At 36.2% G+C, this 18771-nt stretch overlaps 1 protein-coding gene across 22 annotated transcripts in view; it reads left to right on the forward strand.

The window, feature by feature from the left end:
• ALB (albumin) overlaps window positions 1-18771 on the forward strand; it is a 135795-nt gene that overhangs the window by 99770 nt on the left and 17254 nt on the right. The gene's annotated exons all lie outside the window — the stretch shown is intronic.

Raw genomic sequence — 18771 nt, forward strand, 5'->3', positions numbered from 1 at the left:
TTTGCTCTTCCTCAAGTATTTCTCCCAAGCATTTTGTCTACTTCAGGAATACTTTCAGCTCCTCTAAGAGCTTAAGTTTTAAAAGCCAACATCAAAAGGAATTCTGTCCATGTTTTTCATCATGTAACATCCCTCTTCCTAAGCGTTCAGAACAGAGTAGCCTATGTATGACCAAAAAAAATCAACATTTTTTGGGGGAAAGGAAGAAAATTTACCAGATCAAATGTTATTCTACTGCATAGGTACTGGTATTTCATTTTGTGGGGATAGGTCATCTTCAGTTTCAATTTCTATTTCTATTTAGTAAATACCCAGTGATTGTAGCATCAACCCCAAAGATTTTGGGAGTCCCCATATAAAATAAGGGGATCCCGAGTCATTCTTTATTGTCACATGAGGATAGAAGGTAAGAATCTTTAGAGAAATGATCTCTCCTATGATGATTGGGAGAATGATAAAATAGGACTGTCTAACAGTGAGCCTTAGTTTATTTAAAAAAATTTAAATAATGCTGAACACCAGAGGAAACTTATGAATAATACACAGTAACTATTATCCCTTGCATTTGTTGCTGTAATGTTGAGTCAGAGAAGTAATTCACTCCAAGGTCACAGCCTGTTAATGGCAGTCAGAAGTGTTTTAACACTCATCTTATATTAGGATTCTGCTAGGTGTCTGGCACTATTCTAGGCACTTAGCATGTATATAGAAAACAAAACAAAACAAAACAAGAAGATTTTCTAGGTTTTTTTTTTTAATTACCCCCCCTTAGGGATTCTAGATTAATTTTGGCTGCTTCTTTTAAATTGAAGTATAGTTGACATACAGTGTTATATAAGTTTCAGGTGTACAACATACTAATTCAACAATTCTATACCTTACTCAATGCTCACCATGATAAGTGTAGTCATCATGCAATGTTATTACATTTTTGACTATATTTCCTATGCTATGCTTTTCATCTCTGTGACTTATATATTTATAATTGTAAGTTTGTACCTCTTAATCCCTTTTATCTATTTTGCTCATCCCCCTACCCAGCTCCCCTCTGACAACCACCAATTCTCTATATTTAAGAGTCTGGCTTTTTGTTTATCTGGCTGCTTTTAAATGTATCATTCTAAGACTTTGAAATGGAAAATGTAAAGGTTCTTTACAAGCAGTATGTAGGTTAACCTTGCAAATATTTCCTAGAGTTACTCTCCACATAGTAGTAATGAAGAACAGGATGTATGTGAGTGGGCCTGTGTATTTTCTCCTCTTTCTCCCTCTTGCCAGCTAAAGTATATTCTGCTTGCTAAACATCTTGGACTCTTTGTTCTCATTTGTTTGCTTGGTTTTTTTTAGACACCAGAATATCCACATCCACATGTACTTCTGTGCAGACAATGTGTAACAATAATAATAGATGTAATAATAACGGAGTTTATTAGGTTACTTGCTATGTGCCTGGTACTTTCTAGGCACTTTACATGCATTAAATCACTGAATCCTTTCAAACTAATACATATCTCCAACTTACAGCTGAGGAGACTGAGGCATACAGAAGTTAAGTAACTTGTCCAATGTCAAAAGCTACCAAGTGGCAGAGGCAGGATCATATCCAGACAGTCCCTGTGCTTAGTCACTTCCCTACCTGAATATAGAAGTGGCAAAGTAAGATCTATGTGTTCTCCTTGTAACACATCATGGGTTTTTGACAGCAGATTAGAGGGAGAAAGAACTTCTACAAGCTAAGTTTAATGTCTCTGTAATTGTTTCTCTAATTTGGGTGTACTATGGCCACCCTTTGCAATATTTTAAAAAATTTCACATTGGAAAAGGTAGAGCGATCTTCCCAGGTAGAGAAAACTAATATTAGAATCCCTGGTTTTACTTACCACATTGTCCCTTACAAATGTCTTTCCACTGATGTTTAAAATGTGCTTAGCAGAACTTGTGAGACATAACGAATATTTCTTAGTATTTCTGCAAATTAGGTCCCTATCATATTTAAGTCAGTGATTGTTTTATTGTATTTATCATTTGTGCTTTTCAGAGTTAGCTGTCACCCACATTATAGAATGTTGGGACTCATTTGTTGAATCTCTGCCCATAAGATCTCCCCTACTGATAATACAAATACTGAACTCAGCATTTCTCCCCCTTCCCCCCAAAGCTAGGCTACTCCCTGAGGGTCATTATTTTGTGTGGACTTTCTGTAATTCATTTGCCCAGAGTATACTTTTCAATGAACATAGTTCACTCTTTGTTGATTAGAGTTGTAAAGTATTTGCTGTCCACCTGAGTTTTGCAAATTATCTGTGGTAAAGGTTTAAGTATAAACATCAGGTCATTGACCCTCAATGCAATGGATGGCCTGATATTATAGTTTAAAAATCTTTAAGTGAATCCATTCTTTAATACATTGTAGGATTTCTTCAGGATACTTTGTTGTGTGCAAAAGGAATTAGGAAAAAGTTCAGATGTGATTCTAAAGCTTAAGTGGTTGACTATTTCTATATATTAAAATTTTAAGGCACCATGAACGAGCAAAAGTGCATATTATTTGTATCTCTACTTAGCATTCATAGCCTAATGTTTTGTATTATAGATTTTGTTTGGCCCATCTTTGTTTTTTAATTTGTAAAATTGTTAGGAGAAATTGCTGTGCATATTCATATTTTTGTGCATTTCAAAAAGGCCCCCAATTGATTTTAATATAGTGTATATTCTCAAGAAAGATTTTGAATTAATTATTTGTCCAAGTCAAACATAACTATAAATCAATCTCATTTTTTACATAAGGTTATTTAAATCTTAGGGTCAAGATATACAGGCCTGGTCACCAATTACATCACTATATCAGAGAGTGTGATGTGACTAATCAATAATTAATAATTGTTCACAAAGATAACCAAATGAGATTACACAGAGATATCCATTTGCAATTCAGGAGAACTACAGATAAGTAAAAATAGAAATTTATTATCTTTCCTATCAAGGTAAACTTGGTTTTGATTGTGTCACATATATGTATAATCAATCAACAATTACTTAGTGAGTTATCACCATATATTTCACCATATATTTAGCTCTGTAGTGCTGTTGGTGATGCAGAAATAAGAGAAGTAGAGACTTAAGGCCTCCGCTGTCTTCAAGGTACTTACAAAGTAACAATAGCTGTCCTAACTGCCAGTAACCAGCAACATTACTTTGCATAAGTGTCTGGGTCTTCGTTTCTAGACTGCTACATCAAAGACACTCTCGAGTTTTCCTCTTACTCCATAGCCACTAATGAGTGTTCCTCCTCCACCCTCAGACCCCTACATCTTATAGTACTGAGGGTTCTGTCCTCAGCACCCATCTCTTCTCTGTCCACATTCTCCTCCTGGGTGATCAGATAATCTCACTTAAGTCCATGCCTTTGGACACATCTCTGTATTATTTTTTCAGATTTTTATCTATAGCCAGGACTTCTCCCTTGATTTCAGATTCACATATTGAACAATACGATATTTCTACCATGATGTCTAACAGGTATTTTAAACTTAACAGGGCCAAATGATGCTATCAGTTACCTTCCTTAAACCTGGTGTATCTTCTCCCACCTTTCCATCTCCATCCCTTCCCTAAACCTTTTCCCTCCCCATAAATGGTTCCAGCATTCTTTCATTTGTTTAGGTCAAAATCTAAGATTCATTACTGAATGTTTCTTTTTCCTCACACCTCACATCCAGTTTGTCAGTAGGAGCTGACAGCTCTATTCCTAACATATATTCAGAATCTGCCCACTGATCACCATTTCCTCTGCTAGAATCCTTGTCTAAACTACCACCATCTCTCTTCTGGGTTAGTGCCATGGCGTGCTGGTTTCCTCACATCCACTCTTGCCCACTGTGTTCTAGGACATCTAGACGGAGGTCTCTCTAAAGCTTAAATTAGATCTTGCCATGCTGTTGCTTAGAGATTGACCTATGACTTTGCCCAACTGCCAGAATTAAGTTCAGCCTCTTTACTGAGGTCTAGAGAACCTAACTTGTGCCTTCCTCTGGACCTCATCTCCTACTCTCCTCTTGTTCACTGTACTTCAGCCATGCTGACCTCCTTTCCAGCCCCTCTAGAATCTTCTCTCTTACTATATTTTTTCCTTTGAACATCCCTTGCCTCCTGCCCCAATCTCACCATGACTGTCTCTTTTTCATCATTTAGACTCAAGTGAAATGTCACCTCCTCAGGCAGGCCTTGTCTGATACCACTTTGTAAAGCTGTAGCCCTTCAGTGGTCAGATTCTCTCTCAGTACCTGATTTTATGACCTTCAGCTTATCAGTACTTGAAATTAGCTCTTTATTCATTTATTTACTTGTTTGTTGTCTTTCTCGCTGGAATATAATCTCTTTGAGGTCAAGGAATATGTATGTTTTACTCAATGCTCAATCTCTAGCACCTAGAGTAAAAGCTGGTGGTGGTAGGCCATCAAAAAATAGTTGTTGATGGGCTGGCTAACTGGTCTTTATAGTCTTACCTTATTTATTTATTTTTTATTTGTTTATTTTTTCAGTGCTATATTCTTACCTTTAAAACAGAGGGCCTGGAACCAATTATCTCTAAGGACATTTCCAGTCCCAAGATTTTGCTCCAGTCTGAATGAAAATGAGAGAGAAAAATATGCAGTAGCAGTTCTATGAAGTTCTATGAAGTGCCTATGTATCTCACTCAGAACACTCCTAGAGAATTATTATGAAAAAGATGCTCATTACCAAGGGTAACTTGTTTTTTTTCTGGTGTCTGCCTTTGCTGTGGCTGACATTTGTATTTATCATTCCAGTCCACCCTGCTTCTGCTTAATCCAGCATTTTTGTATCTGAGTAGCCATCTGTCTTCAAACAAATTCCACAGATGTCTCATCTAGCCTACTCAGCTTAAAAGGCAATCATCAGTACAGCTAAACTGAAAATAAACTCAAACCTAATCTCCTAGAGGACCAGGTCTTTGTGTGGGTTAGAAGACTTTGCTTTTAGAGTTATGGAAGAGTGTTCTTTCTACATCTACTTCTTCTAGAAGTGGGAAAGCAATAACTGAAGAGAATATTGGTTAAGATATTTTTAAAATAAAGCTTTGCATGACTGTTTTAAAAAGAGTAGAATAAAACAATTTGAAATAGTAGATTCCAGCTTTAACGTGATGTCAGATTACCTGAAATTTGAAATACTCATGGATATTTTAGTGCTGAATGCCCAACATGGTAGCTGGTGCCTATCTTCCTCTCTGGCTTACAGTGTCACCTCTACCAGCTATCTATCTTGCTGCTGTAGCCACTGGGATTATAAAAAGCAAGGCCTGTGTGACATTTGGAGACCTTATTTTAGGGGAATGAAGAATAAAGCATAAAACAAATATATCCTCATGCTCAGACCCAAGGAAAACATATTTCAGCTTCCAGTGCCAAGGTATGTAGCTTTGTGAAAAGAATGAAAGTTTTTAGGGACTATCAGTAGAGAATAACTGCCCAAGTTTGAAAGACATCATAGATTAGATCTATACCTAGATTAAATCTATACATAGATTAGATCTATACCCTCCTGTCCCAAGACTGCGTGAGTTCATAATCCTTGCTTTGTTGCTCACTAACTTTTGACCTTGAGCAAGTTACTTAATCTCAGTTTCTTTACTTTAGCCTCAGTTTCCTCATTTGCAAAATAGAGATAATAACAGTGCTGCCTTCATAAGTTTGTTCTGAAGAGTAAATGAGCTAATGCTGAGCACTGCTGAGAATAAGGACTGGCACATTGTAGGCACTTTATAAATGTGGAATAAATAGCTGTCATTTTCCTTCTGACATATTTAGCACTGCTTTAGCAGAGTTGATATAGTTTGTTTGTTTAAGTAGGCTCCATGCCCAGCGTGGAGCCCAACACGGGGCTTGAATTCACAATGCTGAGATCAAGACCTGAGCTGAGATCAAGAGTCAGGCGCTTATAACCAACTGAGCCACCCAGGCACCCCAGAGTTGATATGGTTTTAACCTAACGTAAAGTAACTTGAGATTTTTGCATTTGCACCCTTACCATGAATAAACATAAAATTTCTGTTACCATTATTTGCAATTTTGACAATAAGCTCATGAACTTTTATTATGCTTTCATGGATATCAAGGAGTTGATGGACCCTAGACTGGAAACCATTCATTCATGCAACAAATAATTGTGGATCACCTACTACATGCCAGGAGTATATGTGATTATTTACATGAATCTTAAGTTTGCTAGAGATGGATACTCAATTACCTTCCTCAGTGTTTTCCACAATAAAATAACTTGGCAAATTTTTACTCATTTGATTTAATTTATGGGTTTAACAACTATCTACTAAGTATCTAATACTAAACTGAGATTTTGCCGAGAATATAATGAATTGAAAAAAATCCTTATTCTCATAAAATAATTAACTTTTAATAAAATAATAAAAATACAAAATATATGACTAAGAACTAAAAAAGTAATAGAGATTATCAGAAGAGAGTGAAAAGAATGAGACCAGGGAAAGAAGGTTCTGAGGTATGTTCTGAAGAGGAGGAGGATTTCTATAAATAGAAAGCAGGGGCCAGCCATCATGGTGGAAGACAACCTAACACACAGACACTTTGGTCTGGAAATGAACTTGGCATTCTAGGAAGCCATGGGGATGACTTCTCAGCACCTTACACAGCCTTCTCACCTATAGTGTTGCATACTTTGTGTAGGCTTGCAAAAATGTTACAGTGAATATCACTGACTTAATGAGGGAACTGACATGTGACAGAGAAAGAAAAGATACGCTACAGAGACTGTTTCTTCACTTATTTGTTCATTCATTTCCTCATCCATTCAACAAATATTATTGAACACATAATATCACTGGGAATATTGCAGTGATGGGGCAAGATAGAGCCTCTGCTTTTATGGATATTATAAACTAACCAGATTCTTGAATATTTTGAATACTAGGGAAAGGAGCCTGGAATTTATTTAAAATAAACATTACAAGACTTTAGGGAGAGGAAAATTTTAGGATTAATCAGAGTCTATAGGGACTCGAGGTATGAACATTAACTAATGTTTATTATAATCACTCAGGCATGATTTGGTAAGAGCCTGAACTAAAGGTGTGTCAGTGTCCTGGGATAAGGATAAATGTGAGATTTTGGAGGATGGATCAGAACTATTTAGGGACAGATTGGATGCTTGAGGTTATGGAGAAAGAGGTGTTGAAATTACTATCAGGGAATAAAATGAGTGACATGGAGAATTATGGTATAATAAACCACATGGATAAATTTGGAGAAGAATTAGATTGAGGGTCATGGTGGGAAAATGCCAAATTGATTTTGAACCTACTGACATACTGAGCTTATTTGAAATAGATTTTAAAGGTAGGAAATGATCTTTAAGTGTTTTGATGGTGACCATAGTAAGAAATACATTTTACATGGTGACCTAATATGGATGTATATAGCAAAAATTTCACAAAACAATATTTACCCTACTATATGTAATGTACTCTGATCCATTCTATTCATTTTATTTTACTAAAAAATATTGACCATGATACTCTAAATTTATTTCATGGCTTTGTTTGAAGAACTGTTCTAAAGATAGTTGAAAACCAGTATCTTATTGTAGTTGATGGATTGCAGAGATTTTTGGCAATAAGGAATAAGCTAATACAGATTTAGGATTGTGATATAGGGCATCAGGAAATAAGTAAAAGTGCACAGGGTGTAGAAATTCTTCCTAGATGATCATGGCTACAAATAGACTCCAACATATGAATAAGTTAGTTACACACACCACAGAGTGTGGATAACAAATAATATTAAAAATAGTATGCAATATGATACTTTTTCCCTATAAAAACATGTTTGAGTTTAAAAAGAAGGGTGTCTGTGTTAATGTCTGATTGCACCAGATTTTTCTTACTGAGTAAAGGAATGATCCTCATATCCTCCCCTCCCCATCCTGGTAGACACATTTCATATTTTATATTTCCCAGGATAGTGCTTAGAATTTTAAGGTATAGTTAGAACGAACCGAAGAATAACTTGTACATGGATTGATTTAGGTTAACTTAGCTGTCAGTTTCATTTGGCTAATGAAGAAGCAGTAGCACTCATGTGGTCAGTGGCCCAGACAGTTTCTCTACAGATGGCCTTGCTTCATAGGGTGGTTGAGTCGTTGGAAAGATTTTCATATTTGAACTCCATATTTGAACTTTGCTTACTCACCTACACTGAATACAGAAGAATATAAATTTGAATTAGTATTGGCTTTGGACATGGTTGGATATGGATGGAGATGGCAAAGAAATGTCAGCTGTATGGCATATGCTGAGAATTGAGCAACATTCTGGGCAATGAATGTGGCTCCTGGGCCAACAGGGTATATCACTGAGCTATTTAAATAGACCTGGTATGCCTACTGGACAGAATGTTTTTAGTTTCTTAAATTGTTCAAGATCAAAGTAAGTCAACTTCTGCTAGCCTGTTTACCTTGATTTTCTCTCTCCAACTAAACAAATTCCCAGGTTGAAGTTCAACGAGAATGAAGAGTATGGGAGGACATACAGTAGGAATATCAGATTACTCAAGGCCTCTTATCATATGGGTGCAGTTGCCTCTTGATTAGTCAAATTAAACTGACATTCAGCGAAAGTTTTGAATGGCTCCTATAGCCAAGGAATGCTTGGATCCAGTGTTAGATATGGTGAGCAGAAGACATGGTTTATGCCTTCAAGGACCTTGTTATGTTGGGGATGTAGGACATAAATTGCAGCGTTTCATCTGTAAAGAAACATTGACCTAACAACCTTAATGGTCAAATGAGAGAGAGAGAAAAAGAGAGAGAGAACTTTCTGAACAACCAAATAGAGATTCCAAAGTACAAACACCTGTTCAGGCCCCAGTGGTATTTATAAGGTCAGTGAATATTCTGTCCTAGTAGGTTAGGACCTACCTGGTGAGATTCGAAGAACCATGGGACCACTGCCTCAGGTTCTTTCCTTCACTTTGTTAGCTCTCTGAGATTCAATCCACTAGGAATTCACTGACAGAACAGCAGTCCCTTCTAAAATGGCTCTATTTCTAGGAAAGTTAGGTGTGGTTTTGTGGAGGAAACACAGTGTTGAGAAGATTGAGAGCATGGGCCTGAGATAAGGAGAGGCTCTTAGATTTTGTGGATTTAGTTTCATACGATTGTTGATCTTTAACACCTACCTGACTTTGCCTGTAAATTCAGACATGACAGGTTCGGCATGGTGTGTCCATTAGAGCGGGGGCACATGGAACTTGGAGGCAGGGTACCAGTGGAGGCTTGAGGTACCTAGAAGAAGAGTAGTGCTGGGGTGAGTCTAAGCCATATGTTTGAGGTTTGCAGAGGGCAGTGGAATGTGAGAAAGGGATTATTATGAGCCCCAATGAGGGGTCAGAAAGGAAGATGAGAGCGCTGATGAACTTTTCTTACTTTTCAATTTAGCCCAAGGCAGTAAGTCTCTGCTCAGTGCATACCCTCATTTCTTCTGACTACAGATTTCTCCATTTCCCCCAAATATTCAACTCCAAGCCCTTTATTAAATTTTTTTGTTTGTTTTTGCTTTTTGAGCATAGTTGACACCCAAACACTTCATTCTTAACAATCACTCTTTTACAGAGAAAATAAAGTCACAATCAGTGGAACCCTTCTCACTGGCTTCTAAATGATCACAAGTAATCATTGTCATTGACTCTCAACCCTGTTTCCTTGCCCCCCTTCACATCCAAATTTCTTGGAAGAGTTATGTATACTGCAGATTTTATCCTCACCTCCTATTTACTTCTCTAGCAATTCCAATCTGGTTTTCAGTCTCATCATTCTACCAAACACAGCTCTATTTAGGACATTAGTAACCCCCATGTAACAGATGCTTTTTTTTCAATTCTTGTCTACTGTCCCTGTCAGTAATATTTGTAACTCTTTACCTATTCCACTTTAAATACCCTCCTCCCTTCCCTGGGATAACATTGCTTTGATTTTTTTTCCCCCTCTTCTTTGGCTACCTGTTCTTTGTTTTGATCTTTGGTCTTTCTCAAGACTCCATAATGGGCCTCTCCTTGTTTCATGCTACACTCTCCCCAGGCTATCTCAATCTTGTACTGCTTAATGACTCACAAATAATATTCCAAGCTTAGGCCTCACCACTGACCTCTAGACTCTATAGCCATCTACTTGACATCTCTTCTTAGATGTCTCAAAGATGCCTGAAATCAAACATGTTTAAATCATACTAATGATCTTTCTACATAGCTCTGGTCTTTGTCCAATGTGCCATAGACCAGTGAGTCATATCACAATCATTGAATTATACAAGGCAGAAAGCTAGAAATCATTATGACACCTCAATTTTTCTCACAGCTTATTTTCAACCCATCAAATCCTGCTAATTTTATCTTCTTGGAGTTTTGTGCTGGGAAGAACAAGCCCCAACCTCTGGCCCATCTCTCCTTTCTGCCTACCTCTGGCTTCATTCTGTATTATGAAGAGGTCTCAGGTATGTACATGTGGAAATGCCTCCTCATATGTCCCAGCTCTATCCACACCTCCTCCAAACAGTTGTCTCTTGGCCACTTCTCAGGCCTAAGAGTAAATACATCAGTGACATGGTCTGCCTTTGGGAAGATATAATCAAGTTAGAGGCCCTCTCAGGCTCTCAAAAAATTTCAGGGTTGTTTAGACAGGGAGTTTTAGAGTCTGGGTGCTGTATCATGGTTCGGGAAAGGAGGAAGACAGGTTTTGGTGGGCACATACCCTTGGTTTTACTGACTCTATGCCCTCTGAGGCAGAACATAGCCAGAGGAGGCCTTCTAAATCACGGATTTTAGAGAAGAGGATTTCTTGCTTGGGTCCAAGGCCAGTGCCACCCCTAAACATCTCTTCAATCTGTCCACCTGTCTTTGTTTCTACATCATTGATGTAACTCAAGATGTAACCATATGTTGCTAGGACTACTGCATTAGTCCCCTGACTAGTCTTCCTAAATATATGCTTGCGCTCTCTAGTCTCTTCCCTATGCTGCTGCCAAGTTAATCTTTCTGAAACATAAATAAGATTATATCATTGAACTAATAAAATCATTCAACTTCTTCTCATTGCTTTCAGAATAAAACAAAAATATTGTAGCCAGGATGACATACAAAGGCATCTAGTCTTATATCTCATCTCACACAGTGCTTCCCTCCAACTCTGCCTAGTTTCTCAGTTTCTTTCATGTTCTCTCTTGCCTCAAGCATTTGCACATGATGTCCCCTGTGCCTGGAAGGCTATTTCCTTCCCTCATTCTTCATGTCCGTTTAAAAAAATTCTCAGTTTAAAGTTAGATCCCTAGAAAAGCCCTCTCTGACTTCTAGGCACATAGTATTGTTAAATAAATAGGTCTTGAATCAGGAATAATTTTTCATCACTAAATATTTGGGTGTTCTACAACTTTGTCAATCATCTTAGATAAACTATTTTCCCATGGACGTTTTGTAACTCTCCATAAAAATGATTTTTATTGTGTGTGCTTGTAATATTAAAATGGCCAATCTCATCCTTAGCTTTACCTGGAAATCCAAATAATTGCAAATTCTGCTTTTCTTTTCTGCCTGCTAGTCTGCCTTTCTTTTCTTTCTTACCTCCTGCAAGAATTTCCATCATCTAAATTGGGGCCTAACTCTTTGTTTTCTGCATTTTGGCCTTTTATCAAACATTTAGAAATTACATATGTTCATACACTCCTTATTTCCCTTAGTCCTATACCTACTCATTCCGTTTCTTTGGGAAGAGTTAATTCATAAGCAAAAATGAACTCAGGGGGCACCTGGGTGGCTCAGATGGTTAAGCGTCTGCCTTCGGCTCAGGTCATGATCTCAGGGTCCTGGGATCGAGTCCCGCATCGGGTTCCCTGCTCAGTGCAGAGCCTGCTTCTCCCTCTCCCTCTGCCACTCCCTCTGCTTGTGCTCTTCTGTCTATCTCTCTGTTAAATAAATAAATAAAATCTTTAAAAAAAAATGAACTCAGAGAATGCAAATTTGAAGCTTTATAGTCTGTTGAGTTATAGTTAGTTAAGAGGTTAAGAGCCCACACATCTTATTTACGTATGAGATTGCCTTTGTGTTTAGACCTTCTCTACTACTACTTTACTACCCCAGGATAACGTATTTTGTATCCTACATGCACAGTGATTTACAATGTTGCATTATAATGATCTTTCTATGTGTCTGTCTCCTTTATTAGATTGTGGGCTCCTTGAAGTCAGCAACTGTCTTATTAATCTTTTGTATCTTCATAACCTAGCAAATACTTGACCTTCAGTGGTCAATCCATTTTTAGCATGAATGAAAGACTAGATTGTGCTACTTAAAATAAGTATAAAAAATTATTTTCTGGATTGTGCCCTGTCAGCAAGAACACTGGTGTTCTTAAATAAATACTGGGTTTGTTGATGCCAGGACAATGTTTGCTTTAGATACCATCTTTCTTGATGTGCCTTTTTTTGCCAACTTTTCATGTAACCACAAAGAGAGATTTGGACTCATCAATAACAGTCATTTGCCTTTAAGACATTAAATGTCATGAGATTAATTCATGTAATTTTAATGAATGAATATTTAGTGTGAATATACAATTAAAATTAAATTAAAATAGTAATTGTATGTATTTTGTCTAATAATTTAAGCTATTGATGTGTTTTGGAAAGAGAGTGCCATTATCCACATCATATGTTACTGAAATTATTTCTTTATGCTACTTGAATGTATATTTTTGTTGCAATAAATTATTAAATGAACTATATTTACATACAAAAAATTTAGTCCTGTAAATATTATTTTAATAAAAGAGTTTTGTTCTCTTCAATGTCTATATAATGAAAAACTAATTTTGAAAAATTCAAAATATGCAATAATTATATTTATTTATGTATTTATTTTTAAAGATTTTATTTATTTATTTGACAGTGAGAGAGACACAGCAAGAGAGGGAACACAAGCAGGGGAGTGGGAGAGGGAGAAACAGGCTTCCCGCGGAGCAGGGAGCCCCATGTGGGGCTCGATCCCAGCACCCTGGGATCATGACCTGAGCCGAAGGCAGACGCTTAACGCCTGAGCCACCCAGGCACCCCATTATATTTAAAAATATAATTTTGAAAACATTTACATTATACAGTTTATTATAATTATGCTACAAATGAATTTCTCTTTAAAAGAGAACTAGGTCGATTATTTATTTAATGTATTTCTTAAGAGTTACAAGTTTTTTTGGATCAAATAATTCACTTCTTAATGTTAGCCCATACACAGATGCTTGAAAATTTGATGAGAATTTCAAGACTTAACTTCCAAGGCTTAGCTGGGTAGTGGGCCAGAGAACTTTTAGTTAGAGGCTGGCACTGGGAGATTACAAAACATCTACCAAATTCTAAGCTTTAGAACACATCAAGAAAAAAAATCATACTTTAATGAAAACTTTCTAAACTTGATCCACTGAAGTTTTTTTGTTGTTGTTAGTTTTTTTTAATTTTTTTTAAGATTTTATTTATTTGACACAGAGAGAGAGAGCACAAGCAGGGAGAGTGGCAGGCAGAGGGAGAGGGAGAAGTAGGTTCCCCGCTGAGCAGGGACCCTGATGCGGCACTTGATCCCAGGACCCTGGGATCATGACCTTAGCCGAAGGCAGACGCTTAACCATCTGAGCCACCCAGGCACCCTGTTGTTGTTAGTTTTTGTTAGTTTTTTAAATTAAGTTTCTTATTTTAATTCCAGTGTAGTTAACATACAGTGTTATATTAGTTTCAGGAGTACAATACAGTAATTCAACAATTCTATATAGTACATAGTGCTTATCAAGATAAGTGTACGCTTAATCCCCATCACCTATTTCACCCATCCCCCACCCATCTTCCCTCTGGTAACCATCAGTTTGTTCTCTAGAGCCTGTTTCTCAGTTTCTTTCTCTCACTCTCTCTTTTTTTCCCTTTGCTTGTTTGTTTTGCTTCTTAAATTCTACATATGAGTGAGATCGTATGGTATTTGTGTTTCTCTGACTGGCTTATTTTGCTTAGCATTATGCTCTCTAGCTCCATCCATGTCATTGCAAATGGCAAGATTTCATTCTTTTTTATGGCTGAATAATATTTCATTATATATATACATATATGTGTGCACACACACACATATGTATCACAGATTATTTATCCATTCATTTATTGTGTTAGTTTTTTAAATTTGAGTATAGTTGACATGCAATGTTACATTAGTTTCAGGTGTATGATCCCTGAAGTTTTAGCACAGGAATATTTTAGCTACCTAACCTTTGTTGTTTTGCAAGAGATTTTAAGAAGTCCAATTTTGTAACTTTAAATTAACCTCTTTTTATGTAGTAAGTCTCTTGAATTATGTTTGGAAAAAAATATAGACTTTGAGTAGACTAAGCACATTTAAACTCTCAGTAGCATATTCATTTATTTGATTTCCATTTGTAGCTATTATTATGAGAGAAGAATCACTAGCATCAACTTCAATTTATATGTTTATAGATTCTATTGGTTGTTAACGTATATGAAGAATGAATAAGCATGGCTTTCAGACATTAGCTATATTTTTCTTGGAATGGAAAAAATGATAAAAAGATATGGGAAAGTGTCATTTTACTTGTACAAGGCAAGTTTAAAGGATCTTTTTATTTCTTAAAAATGACAACCTGAACTAGATAGAGAGTAATCCCCGAGGAGCCATTGGGCAGGTCAGCAATGAATAAATTCTCAACTTTGGATCTCAATTCCCTAACTTGATATATTAATTCTACCTTCTACCAGTGAGTCCGTTTTGTCATTCTATAAGACTGTTACATTGGAAATATGGAATCAGAAAATGCTCAAGGTGAAGAGTTCTTAAAGATAATTTATCCAACTTGACCCATACGGCATGAAGGTCTATATGGATCTGTGTGTTCGAGTTCAGAGCTAGAAACTGACATTGAGCTGAATTAAACTGCATAGTAAAAAGTTGTGAAATTTGAAGTATATTCCACAGGCCCATTGTACCATGAGGAAAGGCAGAAAAAGGGATCCTTCTGTCATGGGAGCTTTGGAGAGAGATACTTAAGAGATGGAACAAACCAAAGATGGTTATCTAGTGTGGTTTTTATAATGTAAGTGTTCTTCCTTCCTTCCATTGTCTTCTGTGATATCTCCAGCAAATTCTACATTTCTCATTAATGCAAGAGGGTATTTTGGGGAACACTGGCTTATGGAGGAAGATAAGGGGACAACTGATATTTGGATTACATTACAATTTTTTAATTTGCGTTAGAAACATCTGTGAAAGTCTATACATCTTGGACAATTTATTATCTTGTTTTTTAATGGGAAATGTACCTTCACAAGTGAATAAGAAATTAAACTGCTTAAGTGTTTCAACTGGTTAGTTTGATGCTTCATGGTCTTTCACTGGTCTCCTTTCTGTATTCCTTACATAGCAGTCCAGGTCCTTCATGATAGCAAGGATCTACATGTGTCCATAGGATAGTAGGAAGAAAGCTAAGGAAAGATTTTCCTGTCACTAATTATCTTTCCAAATGGATCCAAATTTCTTGTATTTTGGAGTGACTTTGGGTTAAGCAGTTGTTTCTAGAAAGTCTCTGTTAAAATACTGAGACTGTTATTAGACTTTTTTTTTTCACATTTTTATGCATGTTCCATTTTATTTCCAGGAGAAGGTAATTGAGAAGTAGTAATCTATTTTAGAGGGAGATAGCATTAAGGACTGGACTAAGAAGATGGCCAGCTAGAGGGAAACCTGGTTTGAATGACTTGCTGAGAACCTTCTGGGATCCAGAAGGTAGTAGAAAGGCATAGGTTTAAGGTGACAAGGAAGTGAGGAACTAGTCCAAGGAGATGTTTCATATGCTTGAAAACTGTGCCTTTTCTATCCTGTCAAAAAACAAAACAAAACAAAACACAGGACAAAAGGGATTAAGACTCAGATTTAATTTCCAGTTATATTTCAATTGAGCTATTTTTTTCTCTTCTAAATGATCAGTATATTATTATTTTTTCCATATGAAGTAATTTTCTTAACCACTCACTCTTTTTAAACTTCTCCCACAAAAATGGAAAAATGTTTAAAAGTCATTGGAGCTAGTTTCCTATTTACTTAGAAACTAGATTCTGTAGGCCATATTTATAACTCCTGGTTTAAACATTTACATTTACTTGCATGCCAGAGTCCTTTGATGACTAACTTTGATGACATAAGAGTTTAAAAGCTTGGAGAACAGAAGATTTAGAAATAATTAACAATTTTGTGGCTTTATTTCTTTATGTACGTGCAGAACTAATAGAAGATAAATATAGGAACTCTTACTTTGGGAATCCACAAAATGTAAATGTTCAAGGTTTCTTATTAATTAAGATGGATTTTAAGTATGCAGATAATGTTATGAATTAAATGTTTTAATTTCTTAACCATCTATTAATCTCTAATAAGGATACATCCATGGAAACTCCTTATTGACACTGTAAGGGAAAATTCTTTCAAGTGTTTTCAATTTTATATTTGAGATTCTGAGATTGAAAACTATGGGATCTTCATTAAATATAGGAAGATCAATTCTAAGTTTCTAGAACAATGATGAATTTGATTTTTTTGGTGTTCTATATTTAGCATTGTATTACAGTATAGTATTGCTGTACAAAGTAGATGGAGAGACTAATATTATTTTCATTTGTTAAATGAAAGAACATGCACAAAGTATATGTGTGCATGACAAAGGCCTGGTTTTGTGAATAAGCAATACAATTACGTTCAGTGGTAAGGACAGCATGTTTGATCAGGCCTTCCCCAAGGATTTATATAAAGAAAAAGCTAGGGTTGGATACTGACTTCAAATAAAAGATGCCTACTCTTTCTCAGAAGCCAAAAAAATTAAATATAATTTACCAAAAAAATTTTTTTTCTATTTACAAAGTTAGAAAGCTAGGATAGGATCCTTTTTTTCTTTTCTAATATAGGTTTTCAGACTTAAATAAAATAGTTTTCTCCAATGGGAATAATTCTGCAGGCAGACATTCTTTTATTTCTGTTCATCTGTGGCATAAAAGATAAGTCGGACTCCATTATTAGGACTCCTTGTGCTGCTTAGGAAAAGGCCATCTATCTTCATCTATCTATCTATCTATCTATCTATCTATCTATCTATCTATCTATCTATCATCATCTATCACCTATCTATCTACCATCTATTACCTATTATCTCCTATCTTCTATGTATCTACAGTCTCTTCTGTGTTTATTTAATTAGCACCCATACCTGAAAATGACATAAAATAAAATATGATCATAGAAAGTATATTTCTTCCATCATGTGACTGAAAAAAAGTAATGCTTCTCTTCAGTATTTGTTAGTCTCTGTGCCTCTGTGCCATAGGGCACTTGGCTGACAGTTTTGACTGACTCAGTTGTTTAATTAAGTGAAATGACTGGCTTGAAACTAATTATTGTTTTGTAGTATCAGAGAAAGTCAATTTTCCTACTGGTTGAAATGTGTGGTTCTTTGTCTTTAAAGCAAAAAGGCAGAGATAGAGTAGCCCTTCATAGGTAGAGATCAGAATCTTGGGTGGGGAGAATAAGGGAAGCAGTTTGAAAAAATGTTTTTGATAATCATCTTTGCTTCACTTTGTTTTCAGACACAATGTTAAATTTATTTTGAAATAAAAAAGTAACATTAAAGAAGAACATGTGACGTTTTCATTAAAAAGGAGAAAGGAAAAAAGTGTGAAGGAGGGATGGAAAGAATATGGTAACTAGTGAAGGTTTAAGATTCTTACAACCTCTAGAGGTGTAATCAAGGCTCAACCTACATTTTTTTTAAGTAAGCTCCATGCCCAGTGTGGAGCCCAACATGGTGCTTGAACTCACGACCCTGAGATAAAAATCCAAGCTGAGATCAAGGGTCAGACACTTAACTGATTGAGCCACCAGGACGCTCCTATCCTATATATATTTTTATGGCAAAGATTGTCATTACTGTCATTGCGTCCATTTTCTTTTTTTTTTTTTTAAGATTTTATTTTATTTATTTATTCATGAGAGACAGAGAGAGAGAGAGGCAGAGGGAGAAGCAGACTCCCCGCTGAGTAGGGAGCCTGATGCGGGACTCAATCCCAGGACCCTGGGATCATGACCTGAGCCGAAGGCAGATGCTTAACCATCTGAGCCACCCAGGTGCCCCCATTTTCTTCCCCATGTCTCCTTAACTGAAAATTCCACAAGATATGCCTATATTACATCTAAGTATCCTACCAGAGGACCTGAATCACATGTGGGCCAGAGCTGGGATGGGAGTGTAGAACTTCTGAACATCCATTTTCGTTGTTATTGTTCCTGTGGCTTTTTCTTAGTTTGCATTTGAGGCAACGTCAGCTTTTTTTAGACAGAACAATTTTAGGAGAGTGAAAAAGACATGGGAGCCTTCGTGTGTGTGTGTGTGTGTGTGTGTGTGTGTGAATTTTTCATTACTTATTGACAAAAGCATACCTGGAGTTAATAATAGATACAGTTCAAACCTTAGCTCTTTTAGTAAGTCTTATTTTCAAGCCAAATCATTGGTTTGGTTAGAATTTTGCAAATATTAAAAACTAAAATGGTCAAATGGTAAATCACAGATAAAGAACATGGTAATGAATAATAGGGACAAATTGTTTAAACTCTTATGTAAAATTTGATAAGGTGTTTTACATAACTA

The sequence above is a fragment of the Mirounga angustirostris genome, unplaced genomic scaffold (assembly GCF_029215605.1).
Source record: "Mirounga angustirostris isolate CCGP_5_RB_7025 unplaced genomic scaffold, mMirAng1.0.hap1 SCAF_2, whole genome shotgun sequence".
In the NCBI taxonomy this organism is placed as follows: domain Eukaryota; kingdom Metazoa; phylum Chordata; class Mammalia; order Carnivora; family Phocidae; genus Mirounga; species Mirounga angustirostris.